Source organism: Schistocerca cancellata, chromosome 2, assembly GCF_023864275.1.
Source record: "Schistocerca cancellata isolate TAMUIC-IGC-003103 chromosome 2, iqSchCanc2.1, whole genome shotgun sequence".
NCBI lineage: Eukaryota > Metazoa > Arthropoda > Insecta > Orthoptera > Acrididae > Schistocerca > Schistocerca cancellata.
The window spans coordinates 920,893,987-920,907,027 of record NC_064627.1 but is presented as its reverse complement, the minus strand read 5'-3'; the positions used below and the strand labels follow the sequence as shown (position 1 = coordinate 920,907,027).

Sequence of the window (13,041 nt, the reverse complement as noted above, 5' to 3'; positions counted from 1 at the left end):
CACCGCTACAATTAGGAGTCTCCTAGTTGCATAGATCTGCAACTTGCACCACCGAAGCGGGAAAGTCGACCGAGTAATATGCGTGACATGTAATATCTCAGCCTATATTGAGAACAGAAAAAGAAAATTCTGAGGCATTACTTTGCAGCACGCCCTCGTACTTATGGTGATTCCCAGCTGGAGTTTGTGTCAATTACGCCACTCGTATCACGCTTTATTGGTGGCATTTACGCACTCTCATAAGCTAGAAACGATATATCTCCTCCGTAGAGGGTAAGATGCTGTGACTAATCTTGCAAAAAAATGGTTCAAATGGCTCTGAGCACTATAGGACTTAATTGGTGAGGTCATCAGTCCCCTAGAACTTAGAACTACTTAAACCTAACTAACCGAAGGACATCACAGACATCCATGCCCGAGGCAGGATTCGAACCTGCGGCCGTAGCGGTCGAGCGGGTCCAGACTGTAGCGCCTAGAACCGCTCGGCCACACTAATCTTGCAAACAGGTACAGATACAATGCATTAATCACTGATTTCACTAGTTTTGGCATTAATATTATATATTGTTGTTTTTCCGCTTCTTCTGCAGAATATGTGTCCTCCGGTTTCCAGAGTAGTGAGTTGTGTTAGCTGCACATGACTCTATGTGAAGCAACAGGTTGCGCATAAAGTTACGCCGCTCTCCTGTTAACGTCAAGTTTGCTTACATCCACCTTCCAGGCAATCAAACCCCTTCTAGCTCTCCACTGTGACAAAACGAACACAGAAATAGTGACAGCTAAGTGCTGTTTTGTCTCGTTATTGCACTCTTCATCTCAGTGTTACAACTGAGTGTCCGATTATAATAGTGTCTAACAGTAACTGTGGTGGACAAACAAAAAAGGCAAGGCATGGTTCCCTGGAATTATGGAAGTGTAACTCACTTTTTTACGTACTCGTGACGCCTGCTCTCCCCGTGCTCACGACAATGGAACAAGAAGAAGCCAGACAAACAAAGTAGACCGACTGAATCTCCGTGAAGTCTGGTACAAGAGCTGACGTAGACCTACGAAGAGATGACTCGCAACATTTTCTTCCGTTTCAAGAATACAGACTCTCAGAATAAGAGCGTCACTGTCTGATGTTAACCGTGGAAGGGAGCTGCTTCGCCGAGCGATCGGTCATTGCCTGCTATGAAATTTCAAGACCCTAGCAGCATCTCATGGTATACTACAATCGCTACAACGCTACAACAGTTATTAATGTCAACAAATAATAAATGTTTAAAGCTGTAGTACTGCAACCAAAAATTATTGTTCGGTAAGGAGTGCTGTCGGCCAACGGCCTTGCCACAGGGATAACACCGGTTCCCGTCAGATCACCGAAGTTAAGATCTGTCGGGCTGGGCTAGCACTTGCATGAGTGACCATCCGGTCTGCCGAGCGCTGTTGGCAAGTGGGGTGCACTCAGCCCTTGTAAGGCAAACTGAGGAGCTACTTGATTCAGAAGTAGCGGTTCCGGTCTCAGAAACTGACATACGGCCGGGAGAGCGGTGTGCTGACCACATGCCCCTCCATATCCGCATCCAGTGACACCTATGGGCTGAAGATGACACGGCGGCCGGTCGGTACCGTTGGGCCTACATGAACTGTTCAGGAGGAGTTTAGTTTTTAGTTTTTAAGCAGTGCTGTCGAAAACTTGTTATAAATGGAATCGAAAGACACAAGTACGACAAAATTAGACAAAACAGAAGAGCAACGAAAAAAATTTAAAAATGGGACGATTAACTTAAGAAATGACAGAAAAATGCGAGAACAGTAGCGGGAGCTGGACAACTGTTAACATCAACGTCCTACGTTCGACGTTGCGATGCAACACAGAGTGCTCACTCAGCAGACGAGTCCAACAGCAGCGCCGCCTTAATGACCGCTGATCTCATGCAATGGGCAGCCTGCCCGTGGGTCTTAGTTTTCGGAACCAGTTTGGAAAGCAGTGTTATTTCGCGATCTACATTCAAAAAATAAACAATAGCTCAAAGACAAAAATACACACTGCTCTAAGGTGAGGTCGTGTCAACAGAGAGAGTAACCGGTCACAGTAACAAGTGACGAACCTACAATGAAAGAACAAGCTGCTTCCAATATTGCGTGAAAAACTGCCGGAAAAAGCTGCATGTGTGCACTTTCACCAAGACAATGCACCAGCGCATCGGGCGAACGTAACACCGCAGTTTCTACGTGAAAACAACTTTGAAGTGATTTCTCACGCTTCCTACTCACGTGACCTGGCTACTAGCGATGTCTCGCTTTTCCAACGATGACAGGCAGTCTCCGTGGACGAACATTCACTGGCCGTGCCGCTAGTACATCAGCGATTTTCTGTTGGTCAAATCATACTCTTAAATAAGTGTTCGCAGAGTTCGTGGAACCAAGGCGTCGACGTTGTGAAAAATGTCTAGGGCTGCACGGAGATTACGACAAGAAGCGACACAAATTTCACAGTTTCCGTGTGGTTAGGTTGAGAGAAAAAAAATAGAGGTGTTATGACTTGAATGCACCTCGTGTGTCTCTTGGGAATAAGTAATTTTTTGTCGGAGGGGCTTATAAACGCACGAAGCAGTTAGCATTAGTATTTCTATGAACGCGAGGCTAGTAAAACCTTTAGGAACACTGGTACATCAAGAAAATGGAAGGAAGAGAGAGTGTAATGTCACTCAGACGTCGGTGTCAGAAACGGAGCACAAGCTCGATTAGGTCAATGACAAGTAAGCAAATTGGCCGTTTACTTCTCCTGGAAACCACCGTGGCGCTAGCATTAATCGATTCAGAGAAACTTATACACTCCTGGAAATGGAAAAAAGAACACATTGACACCGGTGTGTCAGACCCACCATACTTGCTCCGGACACTGCGAGAGGGCTGTACAAGCAATGATCACACGCACGGCACAGCCGACACACCAGGAACCGCGGTGTTGGCCGTCGAATGGCGCTAGCTGCGCAGCATTTGTGCACCGCCGCCGTCAGTGTCAGCCAGTTTGCCGTGGCATACGGAGCTCCATCGCAGTCTTTAACACTGGTAGCATGCCGCGACAGCGTGGACGTGAACCGTATGTGCAGTTGACGGACTTTGAGCGAGGGCGTATAGTGGGCATGCGGGAGGCCGGGTGGACGTACCGCCGAATTGCTCAACACGTGGGGCGTGAGGTCTCCACAGTACATCGATGTTGTCGCCAGTGGTCGGCGGAAGGTGCATGTGCCCGTCGACCTGGGACCGGGCCGCAGCGACGCACGGATGCACGTCAAGACCGTAGGATCCTACGCAGTGCCGTAGGGGACCGCACCGCCACTTCCCAGCAAATTAGGGACACTGTTGCTCCTGGGGTATCGGCGAGAACCATTCGCAACCGTCTCCATGAAGCTGGGCTACGGTCCCGCACACCGTTAGGCCGTCTTCCGCTCACGCCCCAACATCGTGCAGCCCGCATCCAGTGGTGTCGCGACAGGCGTGAATGGAGGGACGAATGGAGACGTGTCGTCTTCAGCGATGAGAGTCGCTTCTGCCTTGGTGCCAATGATGGTCGTATGCGTGTTTGGCGCCGTGCAGGTGAGCGCCACAATCAGGACTGCATACGACCGAGGCACACAGGGCCAACACCCGGCATCATGGTGTGGGGAGCGATCTCCTACACTGGCCGTACACCACTGGTGATCGTCGAGGGGACACTGAATAGTGCACGGTACATCCAAACCGTCACCTAACCCATCGTTCTACCATTCCTAGACCGGCAAGGGAACTTGCTGTTCCAACAGGACAATGCACGTCCGCATGTATCCCGTGCCACCCAACGTGCTCTAGAAGGTGTAAGTCAACTACCCTGGCCAGCAAGATCTCCGGATCTGTCCCCCATTGAGCATGTTTGGGACTGGATGAAGCGTCGTCTCACGCGGTCTGCACGTCCAGCACGAACGCTGGTCCAACTGAGGCGCCAGGTGGAAATGGCATGGCAAGCCGTTCCACAGGACTACATCCAGCATCTCTACGATCGTCTCCATGGGAGAATAGCAGCCTGCATTGCTGCGAAAGGTGGATATACACTGTACTAGTGCCGACATTGTGCATGCTCTGTTGCCTGTGTCTATGTGCCTGTGGTTCTGTCAGTGTGATCATGTGATGTATCTGACCCCAGGAATGTGTCAATAAAGTTTCCCCTTCCTGGGACAATGAATTCACGGTGTTCTTATTTCAATTTCCAGGAGTGTATTTACATAGGTGGTCAGGAATTTAAACTGCGGTTCTCCTTCACGGCCCTGTAGTGTGCTGACTGTTGCGTATCTCACTCGGTGGCACATCAGTACTTATTGGGACAGAATAATGAGGAATGATAGGCTACCGAGATTTTTCCGCAATCTTACGCACCACAGTCTGAGAGGTTATCGCATTAGGCAGGGTGATCCTAACAATCATGTGAGTCGCCTTTATTTATACGCCTAGTTATGTTATCCAGAAGCCGACGTATCGTGTTGATTGAAGGCCACATGTACATTATTTTAAGGGGCGTTCAAAAAGGAACGAGCCGGAGTCTGGAATGCGCAAACCGGTGACCAGAGGGTAATATCGTGGCGTGTGTAATGTGGTGCCGGCCGAAGTGGCCGTGCGGTTCTAGGCGCTGCAGTCTGAAACCGCGAGACCGCTACGGTCGCAGGTTAGAGTCCTGCCTCGGGCATGGATGTGTGTGGTGTCCTTAGGTTAGGTTTAACTAGTTCTAAGTTCTAGGGGACTAATGACCTCAGAAGTTGAGTCCCATAGTGCTCAGAGCCATTTGAACCAATTCTGTAATGAGGTGTGGCTCCGACCAGAGCGTGGAAATTCACAGCCCGTCGCTAGGGGACACGCGCGCACGTCACGTGACTATACAGAGCTAGAAGCATCATGCAACAGTCGTCCAACACCGCCAGTCGCATTGCAAACAGTGACATAGAGGCATCAAAAGACGAACAAAGAGGTGTTGTTCGTTTTCTGACAGCGGAAGGAGTAGGAGGAACGGACATTCACTGACGAATGTCACAAGTGTATGGCGAACACTGCATGTCCCTTGCAAGGATCAAGGCGTGGCACAAGCGCTTCAGGGAAGGGCAGGTTTGTTAGCCGATGATGCACGGTCTGGAACACCACACTGCATTACCGATGACATCGTCCAGCTGGTGGATGCACTCATTACCCAGGACCACCGAGTGACAGTGAAAGTCACAGCCGCCGTGGTCGGATTAAGCATCGGAAGTGTTCACACCATAATGAAGGAACGACTGCACATGGGCAAAGTGTGTGCCCAATGAGTACCCCACAGTCTCCAACCACACCAAGAAGCATGTCGAATGGCCCACTGTCTTGCTCATCTGCAGCGCTATGCTCGGGAAGGAAATGTGTTCCTGGCACGAGTGATGGCCGAAGATGAGTCTTGGTGTCATCTATTCGAACCAGAATCCAGTGGAAGCGTCCATGGTCACTACCACCACAAAAAGCCAAGGTCACCCACACGAGTGCAGGATAGGTTATGCTGACGTTCTTCTTTGACCAAGATGGCCCCTTTCTGATTCATTTCCTGCAGCACGAGACAACAGTGAATGCCCAGCGTTATTCGCAAACTTGACCAACCTCGCCAAGCGACCAGATCAAAACGACCAGGCAATCTCACCCATGGGGTCATTCTGCTCCACGACAATGCAAAGCCTCATACGGCCAACACGGTGGCAGCATTCCTGCAGAAATTCAAATGGGAGCTTCTCGGCCACCTCCTATACAGTCCCAACCTCCCTCAGTGATTACGCCATTTTTGGTCCCATTAAAAAGGCTCTGAGGGGCAAACGATTTACCTCGGACGACGACGTCCAGCTGTAAGTGCGGAACTAGTTAACATCGCAGCCCCGGGAATTTTATGAGATAGCCATTCACTGCCTTGTGTCACAGTGGAACAAGTGTCTCAACAGCCAATACTTCTAACATACAGGTTTATGTAATTATGCTTCCGGCTCGTTTCTTTTTGACCATCCCTTGTAATTGAATTTTCTCCTGTGCCATTCATAAATGTGTCGTAAAGCAAATGGGAGGATGTAGTTTACCGCCTATTTAGTATTGCCAATGCCAAAGTTAGAAGCAGCAGTTCGGAACGGTGAACAAAATCAACTGCAGCACGATTGCACGATTGAAGGAACCATCACGGTTTTGCCTGAGAGTTACGAAATGTAATTTAAATCAGAATGACTGGATGGAGATTCTAACCCAGCTTCTCCCAAATAAGAGCTAACCAATGTTACACCTAACTTGTTTGAAGCATTCGAGGCACCGCATCGGATGTAAGGCAATTGACGAGACTGGAAATCCCCTCTGAAGGGTTCACACCTAAACTCTCTCATCCCCACTACCAGGTCGCCTGGTATTTGACTGTAAGGACCGTGACTCTGAAAAGGATCAAAACTCTGTCAACCTCTTCATCTCAGAGTACCAGTTGCACCCTACGCCCTAAATTATTTGTTAGATGTATTCCAGTCTCCATCTTCTGCAGTTTTGACCCTCTACAGTACCCTCTATTACCATGGAGGTTATTCCCTGATGCCCTGATGTCTTACCACCTGTTCCATCATCATGCCCATACTTCTTGTCAGTATTTTCCACAGATTTCTTTCTCCACCTATTCTGCTGACAACTCCTCATAACTTGTCTTATCAGGCCACCTAATTTTCAATATTTTTTGACACCAATAGACTTCTCTTTTCCAGGTATGTCCTCGTTCCTTTTGCTAGTCTGCTTTTGATGCACTCCTTGCTTCGTCAGTCTCAGATTATTTTGTTTATAGGTACCAGAATTCCTCAGATTCGTTACTTCGTGATCAACAATTTTGATGTTAAGCTATTCGGTATGTCATTTCTGCTACTTCTCATGTCTTTTTCCGGTTTACTCTCAGTCCATATTCTGTACTCATCAGTCTGTTCATTCCATTCAACAGAGCCCGTAATTCGTATTCACTTTTAACGATCATAGCAATGTCATCATTGAATCTTATCATTGATATCCTTTCACTCTGAATTTTAATCCCGCTCTTGAACCTTACTCGTATTTTCGTCAGTGCTTCTTCGATGTATAGACTGAACCATAGGATCTGCACCCCTTACATGCCTTTTTAATGTCGCATGGAGTAGCCTCTCGGTCTAAGGTCCCTTACCACGGTTCGCGTGGCTCCCCCCGTCTCAGGTTCGAGTCATCCTCGGGAATGGGTGTGTGTTGTCCTTAGCGTAAGTTAGTTTAAGTTAGGTTAAGTAGTGTGTAAGCCTAGGGACCGATGACCTCAGCTTTTTGGTCCCATATGAACTTGCCACAGATTTCCAAATTTTCCTTTTTAATCTGAGCTCTTCGCCTTTGGCCTTCCAGTCTTATAGTTTCGTTTTGGTTCTCGTACATGTTGTAACTTTACTCGTCTTTCCCTATAACTTGCTCGTATCTTTCTAGGAACTTCGAACATCTTGCAACGTTTTACACTGTCGAGCGCTTTTCTAGGCCGACGTATCTAGTGAAGGTGTCTTGATTTTTCTTCAATATTATTTCCATTATCAACCGAAACATCAGAACTGCCTCTTTGGCGTCTTTAAGCCTCCTAAAAGCAACCGGATAGTCATCTAAGATATCTCAATTTTCTTTTCCATTCTGCTGTATATTATCTTGTTAGCAGCTTGGACTCATGAGCTGTTAAACTGATTGTGCGATAGTTCTCGCACTTATCTGCCCTTGCAACTGTTAGGGGTTGAGAGCGAAGTGTGACGATACATGGCTTGAGCAGAAGGTGCAGAAAGAATTCGCGTTTGAGAATAAGTGCCTTGTAACGTAGACAGTGTCCTTACCTTATATTTCATTAAGGTGCAGTGTGCCTCATTAATACAAACGTATTGTGTTATCCACGACAGGTCTATGTTACTGGAAAGCAACGTTGTTCAGTGTGGCTTCAGGTGGTTCCTTGTTGCGGTGAAAAACACAATTTTATTAAAGGAGTTATTGTGTTTATGTTCGATTGTGTAGTATACATTTAGTATAGATTTATCGTATTTCTGCAGCTAGACAGCTGGAAAGTAAACGACGTTTCATACACTCAGGGCCACATCCACTTGCTATCACAAAAATATGCTTTCACACAGGATGCATTACAATCTTCGTGCCTTATCCTTCGTCCTCCGCTGGAACTTCAACCAACTTCCAGTACCAAACGATGAAATTCGTGTAGAAGTATACCACCCCTAGTCACAGTGCTGCACCTCTTACTATCCTTCCACTTTCCTTCATCCCAATTCTTCCCCCTCTATGGCTTTTATTTGCTACCTACGGTTTTTTCAAAGCCCCTTAGTCATATTCATCATTCCACACCCATCATCAACATGATCATTTTCATCTACCATCGGAATCAAAATTACACCACAACAGCATTGATTTTATGGTATGTGATTTTATTTTAACTGTGGCATAGGATCATCTAAAAAGTTTTAAAAATCATGAAAACTGTTGAGCAAACTGTAATTAATGAAACATTTAGTTTGATACACATAATACGTATCTGTTTTTTAAATTTTTTGTTAAGTACATAAAACCTTTGGCTGAAGAGCCCGCCCCTTGGCGGAGAACTGAAATAGCAACAAAGGAAAAAAAAAGAATCTCAGTTTGATTTGAAATTGACAGTCGTTTCAGTGGGACACAATCTCCCACAGAGACATTCATTACCTTATTTCAGTTATTTGTAAATAACTAAATCGAGGTAGTTAACGAGAAGCTTGCTTCCATTCAGCACGAGTTAAATTAATAGTTGTATAAAATGGCTATAATGTCTGTAATTCTGAAGGAAAACGATACATCCTGTTTAACACAAACTTCTGTACGTTTCCCAACGAGCATATCTGGCAGAATGTGACACGCTGGCTTCAGACTGATATCGTCAAATTGAATAAAAACTAACATCACGAAGTGATTGGTTGCTGAGTTATTCATAGCAAACTGCGCTAAACGAATAGCCAGGTAGATTCACCATGGAAAAGTAAATTTCATATATAATTTCATCCATAATGAAAGCTACTGAAGCTAGGGACGGTTCCTTTGAAGGTGACATTGAAGAAAATTCTCTGACACTCATAAATGGAAGGGTTCATTTTTTGAAAAATCCGGTTTCGCACTTACGCCTATCTTCAGGTAATTATATTCAGTTTCGTCTTTACACACTCAGTGCTGGAGTTCACAGTTTAACATAAAACGCAAATGATAAATGTCAACTAAAGAGACGTAAGTGAAAGCACGGTAAACGCGAAAGTGATATGAGTTGAATACACTAATGTTCTTACAAATAACTCGAGAATCCAAATGCTAATTGCATATTTGACTGCAAAGTATTAATCGGAAACACCATATTCTTTATTCACCCACAAATTCCCCTAAAGTGCTACAAACTGTGGACGAAATCTGAACACGCACCATCCTACGTGTTTACATTCGAGTATGGAAATTATGGTCAAAATGATTAGAGCGAAGAGGTACAGAAATATTTGTAATCAAGTTACGAAATTGATAACACTGTCACTGTCAACTAATGAGACTTTTGTTATTTTTGCTACATTATATTCGCCCTTATTGCTGTTAGTTGTTTCATCTGAGGAATAAAAATAGTAGTCTCATGATGTATTATTCACCAGTGTCTTGTCTGTTTAGAGGCCTATAGCGCGTGTTGCACCTGTCTTCAGTGGTATCGTATCAAGCATATCGCTTCTGCGTGTAGTTTCTAGGCATTCTGATAAGTTTTCAATTCCATTTTCCATATGTGAGACAGTTACTTCGTCAGTAACGGACACTGCCTTACTCAAAACAGCTCCGCTTGTTTGTATGGACACAGCCACCAGCATCAGCGTTTACTTGCGGCTTGCGTTGCATACTCCGTCAGCCGTCGCCAAATTTGCTGGCACAATACAGTATGTGCTTTTGTCAAGCGCTATTGTACGCTTATTCGCAGCCTACGCAACGCACATACTGAGCAGCAAACTGAGGTCCTAAAGCGAAAGTGTTAGGAGGTAAATATGAGTTCAGCGTGTTCTGGCGAGATTTGAAACACGGGCTCTAAAGACCTTACTGTCTAGCACCCAGAACACATTATCATCATCACTGTCATCAAGTTTAAAACAGTATGTGTCAGGTATTGTTCTTTTATGCTTACGACTGACAACTGCGAACATAACAACGCCAGCAGCGTCTGTGCTGTGCCTTTTGGGACATACATATCGCTTACTATCCACTTAAGCAACACTGTTCGCATACGTCGCGTAAATATGTCTGAACAACTTCCTACCACTGTCCTTTGTTAATAATTCGCTATGAATACCTGCTGTCCTTTTTTAAATGATTCCAGTGTTAGCGAATTAACAAGCAATCACTAAAACGATACACTAGCACGCTAGGTACAGCGTATTCTGTTAGATATAATCACTTATCGTCGAATAGCACTTCTAACGAGTACAATACTGTGTAATGTTCACTGCTTGTATCATATATCATCTACAACATTTGAGAAAGAATGTAATGAACAAATCGTCTGTCGGATGTAGTTCCGCATACATGACTGTTGGTAGCTCGTGTTGTACCTTGTCTTACGCACGTCACTGCTTTTCACCCAAGTGAGAAAATTAGCTCTAGCAATGACAGATAAAACTCTCCTTCTTTTGATGTGAGATTTATTCATTTGAGGATCGTGTTAGTTGATGCAGCTGTACTTACCCGACACTGCACCTACGTGCAAATCGCTCCAGCTTCTAATGCAGCGCGAGTTTGAAGTGCCACTGTAGGAACGACACGCTGACACTGTACTGACAGCTTCTCTGTGGGAAGAATGCAAAAATTTCAGTAAGCGTCGTTTCTTTCACTTTAGTTTTAGTTATGCTTAATCTTCTGTTTAGAGGCCTATAGCGCTCTGACGTATGCTCAGTTCGTCTAATGACTTCGAAAAAAAGTGTTCGATAATAATAATTTACTAGTGAAAATTCAATCAACTCGTAACAAATTCTTTTCTTTATAATCAAAATTCTCCGTGACATATTACTTGAGTAATTACTTCCGTCAAACAGAAGACCTAACAATTTAATAATAACGTAATTCTTTTAAGCACTTTTCCGTCATCATTACATGAAACCTATCATGTGGAAATAATATTGGATTTTATACACAACATCCGTATTGGGACTAAATATTGAAATAACTATTAAATCTTTTCCCTTTAGAATATTAGTTGCAGTTACATAACGTAGTAGCAAATATATTTTTAAAGCCGCAGAATTATATCGTTCGCTATTCAGTTCTTGACACTTAACGAAACACGAAATATGTTTACGAAATCCAGTTCCTATACAGTAACGCTCCTTAAATAAGTGAGTCTAACACTTTATTACAATATTTATACGACGATTCAATGTTAATTATTCTCGTTCAGAGAGAGTAAATCTCTCTTCGAACGACAACGTCAACGAAGTTACCCTTGACTTCCTGACAATCAACACTCTCTTTCTTTACTACCAAAGAAAATGTTTCGTAATATTGACTATTTGAAACATGATTCCCTTATCGTATAACTAGAAATATTTCGGAATTTTTCTTCACAGCCGGCCGCTGTGGCCGAGCGGCTCTAGGCGTTACAATCCGGAACCGCGCTGCTACTACGGTCGCAGGTTCGAATCCTGCTTCGGGCATGGATATTTGTGATCTCCTTAAGTTAGTTACGTTTAAGTACTTCTAAGTGTAGGGGACTGATGACCTCAGATGTTAAGTCCCATAGTCCTTAGAGCCATTTGAACCATTTTTTTTCTTCACAATACATTTAATATTTCCTTTTAAACACACGTGAGCACTTTAATAAGTTATTTTATTCAACAATAACTATTAAATATCTTTGTCTATTATCCAGACCTTAAAGATTATAAGTAGCAAATTTCTCGGGTTACTTTAAGTAACTCTCATTCTTAAGGTTGTTTATTTTTATTAATTATATTTCTTTCTTTCTTTCTTTCTTTCTGTTGGCAATCAGTAGTTGGCATTCTATTAATTGATAAGTCGAGAGACTTCCTTTTTTCACTTTGAAGAAATAACACTTTAGTTCTCGTTTGTAGTACACTTAATTGTCGTTATGTTACGAGGGAGGCAGCTGCCTACTAATCGGAATGAATATTACTAAAAACAAATATAAGTTCGACGTTTAAATGAAGTAAGCTACAGTGTTGTTTCAGGCCTTGGACCGATATACCCCGTGAACTAAGATGTTAAATTAGCAAGTCGTAACTTTCCTTTTCCAGTAGGTGAGACCGCTTTATCTATTTGGATCAAATGGTTCCGTGCTTAAGTCGCTCACCCCAGTGAGGACCAAAATTAAACCTGAGGATCTGTTTACTGCTGTTCCCACATAAAGTTCCCGCCATGTATGTAATATCTGCCTAAACCGATCTAACCACGAAATGGAGCTACTTTCTCTAGCATTGCCCTCAAATTTACAACCACATACAAAAGCTACCACTCAGCTAGCCTTGAGCGAGCAAGACAGGCACACTACTTCAACAAACTGCAGAATACTCCAGAATACTCACATCTTCGATCCGAACCAAATATCACCGAACCCCGAAAATTAACCTCTACTCACACAAACAAGGTCAACAGCAGTTTAAATACCTCCAGCATCGCTATATAAAAAAATCTCACGAAATTACTTCCACGTTAATCTGTAGCAGGCTAAGATCCCGACCCCCAAACTCCCGACACTCAACCAAGTGAATAGTATCACGAAAAAAAACTGTTTGTCACCCTATAATGATAGGTTGTAATTTGCTGAAAATCGTTGGAACACCAACACAAGTCCGGCGAACAACGTACTACTGCATGCTCTTCGATCGAGTCAAGAGAGAAATGACTTCAGCTCGAGTCCAGAAGATACTGATTTCCAGTCGATGCAAAGCGATACTGACTATCTATCTGCCACATGTTAATTTAATTAGAACTATTTTTAAA

At 44.0% G+C, this 13,041-nt stretch overlaps 1 pseudogene; it reads left to right on the top strand.

Annotated features, from left to right (window-relative positions):
* Positions 1 to 1,316: 1,316 nt before the first annotated feature.
* Positions 1,317 to 1,434, top strand: LOC126163865 (5S ribosomal RNA; annotated as a pseudogene).
* The last annotated feature ends 11,607 nt before the right edge of the window (positions 1,435 to 13,041 follow it).